The sequence below is a fragment of the Trachurus japonicus genome, chromosome 5, assembly GCF_045865225.1.
Source record: "Trachurus japonicus isolate A0001 chromosome 5, Traja_1.0".
In the NCBI taxonomy this organism is placed as follows: domain Eukaryota; kingdom Metazoa; phylum Chordata; class Actinopteri; order Carangiformes; family Carangidae; genus Trachurus; species Trachurus japonicus.
In genome coordinates, this window is record NC_140911.1 from 511533 (window position 1) to 518675 (window position 7143).

Below are 7143 nucleotides of genomic sequence, written 5' to 3' on the forward strand. Positions count from 1 at the left end.
ATAAAGGGACCTCACGGTGTATTGTCTTGAAATCTCCGACCAAGTCGCAGAGTTTACTTTAACTATTGTTATGCGTGACACAGTTGTGACGTTGTCAGGTGATGGAGAAAAACAAAAACTGATTAAAAAATAAAAAATAGGGTTACTTAGCCTGGTGGGGGGGCAAGTGAGACCTGCGGCCCGCCAGGCTTATAATACACTGGGGGAAACCCTGAGCTATCCACAACAGATGACACACCAATGGACAGGCCATAGATAAGATAAGATTAGAGGCCGTTATTGTCACTGCAGTAAAACTGTAAAACTGCAGCTGCCCATCACAATGGTGGCATTCATCATTCATCATTACACATTGTAAAAGTAGGAAACAGAAAAACACATAAAAACAAGGAACAAGGTAGATTAAAAAAAGATAAGACGGACACAACATGGCAGGTTGCATGAAATAAGGTGCTTTGAGTGCACTTGTAAGTGGTGGGGGGGGGGGGGGTGGCACCTTATCTTATTACAGACAAAAAATCTTTTTATCTTAAGTGAAAAGATGCTGTTAGTTCAGGTCTGTTTATCTCCTGTTTCTCTGTCTAGCACTATGCCCTGGTTTGGCGGGGAACAGAATTATCTACTGGAGATTACACTCAGGGGCCATTTGTAACACATACAACCCCACTTACAAAAAACTGAATTATCCCTTTAAGTAGCTTCCATCTGGCTGGAGATACAGCCGAGCGACCTGCAGGATCAAAAGGCTGAGAAACTCCTTTAATCCTTCTTTAATTTTAAAAGGTGATCATGTTGTTGTACTCATTGCCTGTGATATTGTATGTCTTGATGGCTGTGTGTGACACTGCTGGCTATAAAACGAATTGCCCCTCAGGGATAATAAAGTCTTCCTTGAACCTTGAACAATGAACATGTCAACCACAAGTCCACTCTGTTGTGTCACATGATTTATCAGAAAGGTCTTCCTGTTTTGTTGTTCCACTTCCCTTTGCTGTGACAGCAGCTCAGAGACCAGTCAACTGTCACTGACTGATGGACAAACTGATGAAGACCCTCACATGTTAAAGTCCTGATGGAAAGTCTGTAAGTTCTGCTGCTTTTCTCTCTTTCTCACTCTTTCTCTGTCTTTCCTGTTGTGTTCATGTTAATGTCTCTACTCTTTGACTGTAAAGTGATTAGAGACTGATGCTGATGCTTCTCTCCATGTTTTCGCCAGGGGGTGCGGGGGGAGAGTTCTGCAGACCACTGTGTTCTGTGTTCTGCAGACCACTCGAGCTGTGTCTCCCTTTAGGAAATCACCCCTCACCCTCACGACAAGCTGGTGATCAGCTGTGGTCATTGAATTGTTAGACTACACTACAGTAGGTCATCTCAATTTGCGCATCTGTGTTTTTTCCTTTTTATTTTTTATAACATTTAGGCTATATGCGCATCGAGTGAGTGAGTGAGCAAGCGCCAGAGAAAGAGCGGGTGCACCAGATGACCAACCGGCAACAACTGAAATGAGACGGTTAAAGAGAGGAAAAACACAGAATATACAATATTTATGTCCAATAGACTTTGTCCCATTGTCACAACATGAGGGAGGGAGGATCTGATGGTGGCCCAGGTTTAGTGATGAGGAAACTGTCACTGCAGCTGCACATCTGTCAGCAGCTGCTCCAAACAGACACATTACAAACTTTATTTTTTTTACGAACTTTATTTTTACAATCGAACTCCCCCCTCCCCACGGTGCGGCTTGAAAACTTTCTTTGTCCAAAGCGGGAGATGACAGAAAGAGTCTGAGAACTACTGTAGCCTAATCGAAGCTACATTGTTGCGAGTTATTGGCTCCGGCTGAAGCTCTGCGCCATGAACACTGTTTCGGCTCCCTATTTTGTCATAGTTTATCAACGTTTTTCCGTCATTCTTCATTAGGATAACGTTCAGTTAATTTTGTGGTGGGGACAAAATTGTTCTTGACAAAAAGTGGTGGGGACATGTCCCCAGTGTCCCCAGCGTAAATGACGCCTATGATGCTATGCCTAATTGAAAATGTTATTTGCCATGTGCAATCAATGTAAATGGCTGTGACGTGACGTGAGTGGATGCTATGCGCAGGCTGAATGAATCACAATCTTGTCAAGACGAATCTGATTGGACAATATGCTTTGACAATAAATAAACGTTTGTTTTATTTTATTTTATTAAAATTACCCCTATATTCAGACTTCATCTCAAATATGGCTTACAATGTTGTGGAACAGAAACAGCAACCACAAATATTTTATTGTCATTTCAATTTCTCAACTTTCGCCACCAGGGAGTGCCGCAGCCCCTGCCACACCCCCACTTCTGGCGCCCCTGCTTCTCTCTGTGTTTCCTCTACAGGTGAAGGAAGAGCGACTCTGACTGGATGTGGGTCTGAATTCACCTGGTGAGTGTCGTCTTTGTCCTACAACCCAGCTGATTTATCTCCTTTGTTCTGTTTGTTCTCCAGTGGATAAAGGTTCAGTTGTATACGAAGGAAGGTGGTTAATGTTGTGTTTTAAACATTTAGCTATTGAAGGGGAACTATGCAAGATTTGCAATAACAGTTTGACATCAGAAGGATTTGAACTTTCTTTCCTTCAGCACCATCTGCTGGTTGACAGCAGAATGACACTGTGGTGGACAGGTGTGTAAACCTTGTTGTGTAAACCTTGTTGTTCTGACTGAGTGCAGCTCTCCCTGCAGGTGGAGGCTCAGCTATGGATCAGTGTGAGGACAGACAGGAGGGAGCCCCCCCCTCTGAAACCACTGTGTGTGGGGAACATGAGAGCCGGACCAGAGGTCAAAGGTGAGATGAGGATCTCTAACTGTCCAGGACTCAGATCACTGCTCGGCACGGGTGGAGATGCTGCTGTTAGCTGATAGCAGCTTTTTAATGTGACAGGGTAGTGCTTTATTGTTTTACTATTATTATTGGTACTAATAACAGTGAATAACTAATTTAAATCAACAAGCCATTGTTTCAGTCTCACAACAAGATCAGAAGAACTGAGAGGCTTTATTGTCATTATAGAAATATACAGTTAAATTCTCCTGGATGGTAAATATATATATATACGTATATATATAAATGTTAAGTAGAATAACAAGTGAAGGTCAGTAACTCTGTCTGTGGTTAGAGTACCAAGAGTTCTGCTGATCAAATGTTCACTGGAACAAATGAACCAGTTTCAGCTTTAAGATCATCATACACACTGTCATTTTAGAAATTGTTCTATTTACTCACAGTATATGTTAGAAATAAACCTGTCTGACCCAGAACTTCATGACTGTTTGAGAGAATACACACTAAGGAGAACTACACTGCCTTTGCCATTTGTGCTGTTCAAAAAAGAGATTCAGGTTTATATGGACAAGGAAAATTTGGCCAATATGGTTCATCCATTTTACAAGGACTGTAAACAGCAGCTAAATATAATTACAGACAACTAGCTACAGAACTTTATAGTGTAACATTACATCTCCCTGTTTTCTATTTCTTTTACAATGCAATGAAGTTCTGTAGTGTTCACAACGGGTTCACACAGGCTCAAAAAGGGAAAACACAAGTTCAAGGGAATCAGCTTGTGGCTCTGCCTCAGCTGTGTGATACCATTATGAGAGGCGACCAGAGATTCAGACTGGTTTGAATCCATCTGACCATCTGTTTGCCTTTTGGGAGCGGTTCATCTCTTCTCCTTACCCCTGTAAACTGCAAAAATGGGTGCACAATACATACAGAAATTTGAAATTAATCAATAAACAGTCATATAGTAAGTCAGAATTCAGTCATACAGTGTAAACCCAGTTTCAAACTGTTTGTCATTCCTCTTTCAGGGAAAAGATGGAGACACTCCCAGATATCCTTTTGAAGACTTTGGAGGATTTGGGAGATGATGATTTTGAAAAATTCAAGTGGTACCTGTGGCACAGAGTCCTAGAAGACCTCCCATCAATCCCAAAAAGTCGACTGGAGAAAGCAAACAGGGAAGACATAGTGGATCTACTGGTCCAGACCTACTGTATTAACACTGTGAAAGTCACCAAAACAGTCCTGGAGAAGATTAATCAGAATGATCTACTGAGAAATTTCACACAGCCCATCTCAGAACCCAAACGTAAGTTTGATCAAAAAAGTGAAGTTATAAGGACATTGTAGAGTGGTCAGTCAAAACCAGGTTGATGAGGACAGTTTCATCATCCAAAGAGCTTCTTTGGTCTTGTAAGAAGAGTGGGGAGTTTCTGTGGGGAGTCTTGAAACATAAGGCCAACAGTGAAGTGTCAGTGCTGCAGTTCCTCTCCTGGCAGGTTGTTGAAGCATCTTGGAGAAAGCTCAGGGTGAGCAACAGAGGAGGGATCCCTCACCCAGGACGGACAGACGGGACAGAGATGTTGTTACAGACAAGAAAATAGTTTATAGTTTATGTGGGAAACATGGAAATGAAAACAGAGAAGGTGTTTCCATGATTAATGTTTTCTATGCAATAACTAAAATAATAACTTCTCATTGACGTCATTGGTCCTTTATTCTTACAGAGATTCTCACTGGCTGCCAATGTAAACTCAAATCCAACCTGAAGGAGAAGTTCCAGTGTGTGTTTGAGGGCATCGCTATAGCCGGACACCAAACCCTTCTGAACCAGATCTACACAGAGCTCTACATCACAGAGGGAGGGACTGGAGAGGTCAATGATCAACATGAGGTCAGACAGATTGAAACAGCATCCAGGAGACCAGACAGACCAGAAACAACCATCAGACAAGAAGACATCTTTAAAGCCCCACCTGGAAGAGACCGACCAATCAGAACAGTGATGACAAAGGGAGAGGCTGGCATTGGGAAAACAGTCTTAACACAGAAGTTCACTCTGGACTGGGCTGAAGACAAAACCAACCAGGACATACACTTCACATTTCCCTTCACCTTCAGACAGCTGAATGTGCTGAAAGAGAAAAAGTTCAGCTTGGTGGAACTTGTTCACCACTTCTTCTCTGAAACCAAAGAAGCAGGAATCTGCAGCTTTGATCAGTTCCAGGTCGTCTTCATCTTTGACGGTCTGGACGAGTGTCGACTTCCTCTGGACTTCCACAACACTGAGATCCTGACTGATGTGACAGAGTCCACCTCAGTCAACGTGCTGCTGACCAACCTCATCAGGGGGAACCTGCTTCCCTCTGCTCGCCTCTGGATAACCACACGACCAGCAGCAGCCAATCAGATTCCTCCTCAGTGTGTTGACATGGTGACAGAGGTCAGAGGGTTCACTGACCCACAGAAGGAGGAGTACTTCAGGAAGAGGTTCAGAGATGAGGAGCAGGCCAGAGAGATCATCTCCCACATCAAGACCTCACGAAGCCTCTACATCATGTGCCACATCCCAGTCTTCTGCTGGATCACTGCTACAGTTCTGGAGAAGATGTTGAAGACCAGAGAGGGAGGAGAGCTGCCCAAGACCCTGACTGAGATGTACATCCACTTCCTGGTGGTTCATCTAAAACTGAAGAAGGCCAAGTATGATGAAGGAGCTGAGACAGATCCACACTGGAGTCCAGAGAGCAGGGAGATGATTGAGTCTCTGGGAAAACTGGCTTTTGAACAGCTGCAGAAAGGAAACCTGATCTTCTATGAATCAGACCTGACGGGGTGTGGCATCGATATCAGAGCAGCCTCAGTGTACTCAGGAGTGTTCACACAGATCTTTAGATTGGAGAGTGGCCTGTACCAGGACAAGGTGTTCTGCTTCGTCCATCTGAGTGTTCAGGAGTTTCTGGCTGCTCTTCATGTCCATCTGACCTTCTTCAACTCTCGATTCAACCTGATGTCACAACAACAAATATCTTGGTGGTCTCAAGTGTTTGGAGACACATCTACACCTTTCTACCAGAGCGCTGTGGACGAGGCCTTACAGAGTCCAAATGGACACCTGGACTTGTTCCTCCGCTTCCTCCTGGGTCTTTCACTGAGGACCAATCAGAATCTCCTACGAGGTCTGGTGACTCTGACAGGAAGTGAATCACGGTCCAATCAGAAAACAGTTCAATACATCAAGAAGAAGATTGAAGAGACTCCCTCTGCACAGAAAAGCATCAACCTGTTCCACTGTCTGAATGAACTGAATGATCGTTCTCTCGTGGAGGAGATCCAACAGTCCCTGAGATCAGGACGTCTCTCCACAGATGAACTGTCTCCTGGTCAATGGTCGGCTCTGGTCTTCATCTTACTGTCATCAGAAGATCTGGACGAGTTTGACCTGAGGAAATACTCTGCTTCAGAGGAGGCTCTTCTGAGGCTGCTGCCAGTAGTCAAAGCTTCAAATAAAGCTCTGTATGTGCACATATATCCATCTACATTTACTGTATCTTCTTAATAAAGGGATAGTTCACCCAAAATTCAAATTTCACTCATTAACTATGTAGCCTGGCTAAATTGAACCAGCACAGGACACAAAAATACCACACTATGCCTGACACACGGGACGCTTACTGTAACTCTGTCTAGTCTGCTATATTCACCAGATAATATCCGTAACCCTTAAGTAATTATCCTATTACAAATAGTGCAAAAGTAAACAATGTAGACTAGCACCAAAGGGTACAAAATGTGTCTTGAAGTTCAGTACAAAGAAATATTAAAAAAGAAGTCTGCGGGCTGCTATCAGAGTGTACAAAAATGTACTTATAAGCAACAATAGAGTGCAAGAATTAACTACAGTGGCTCGACCCTATAACACAAAGAGCCCACTAATTCACATTAAACACTCTTACATTCACAGGTCAAAATGTCACAATGAATGTGCAGTATTGTAATACATAACTTTACAAACTTGTGCATTTTTCCCGTAGCACAAACAGCACTGATGACGGCCTGCTACACGACAACCGTTGGGTCTCTCTTATTGTCTGTTTATCTGTTAACCACTAACACATACGGCCACATTAACATAAAACATTTCAGTCTGCACATGCATTACTCTTAAACATATATCCATTAGATATTTTATGTAAACAGCCACATTTATGTTATATTTACCCTCATAAACCTCTGAAAACCGTGGTGTGGTCGCACCGCTGTGAACAAGATGGCGACTTCCGGTATCTTCCTCCAGTTCACCAAACTGAGAAAGTGCCCTC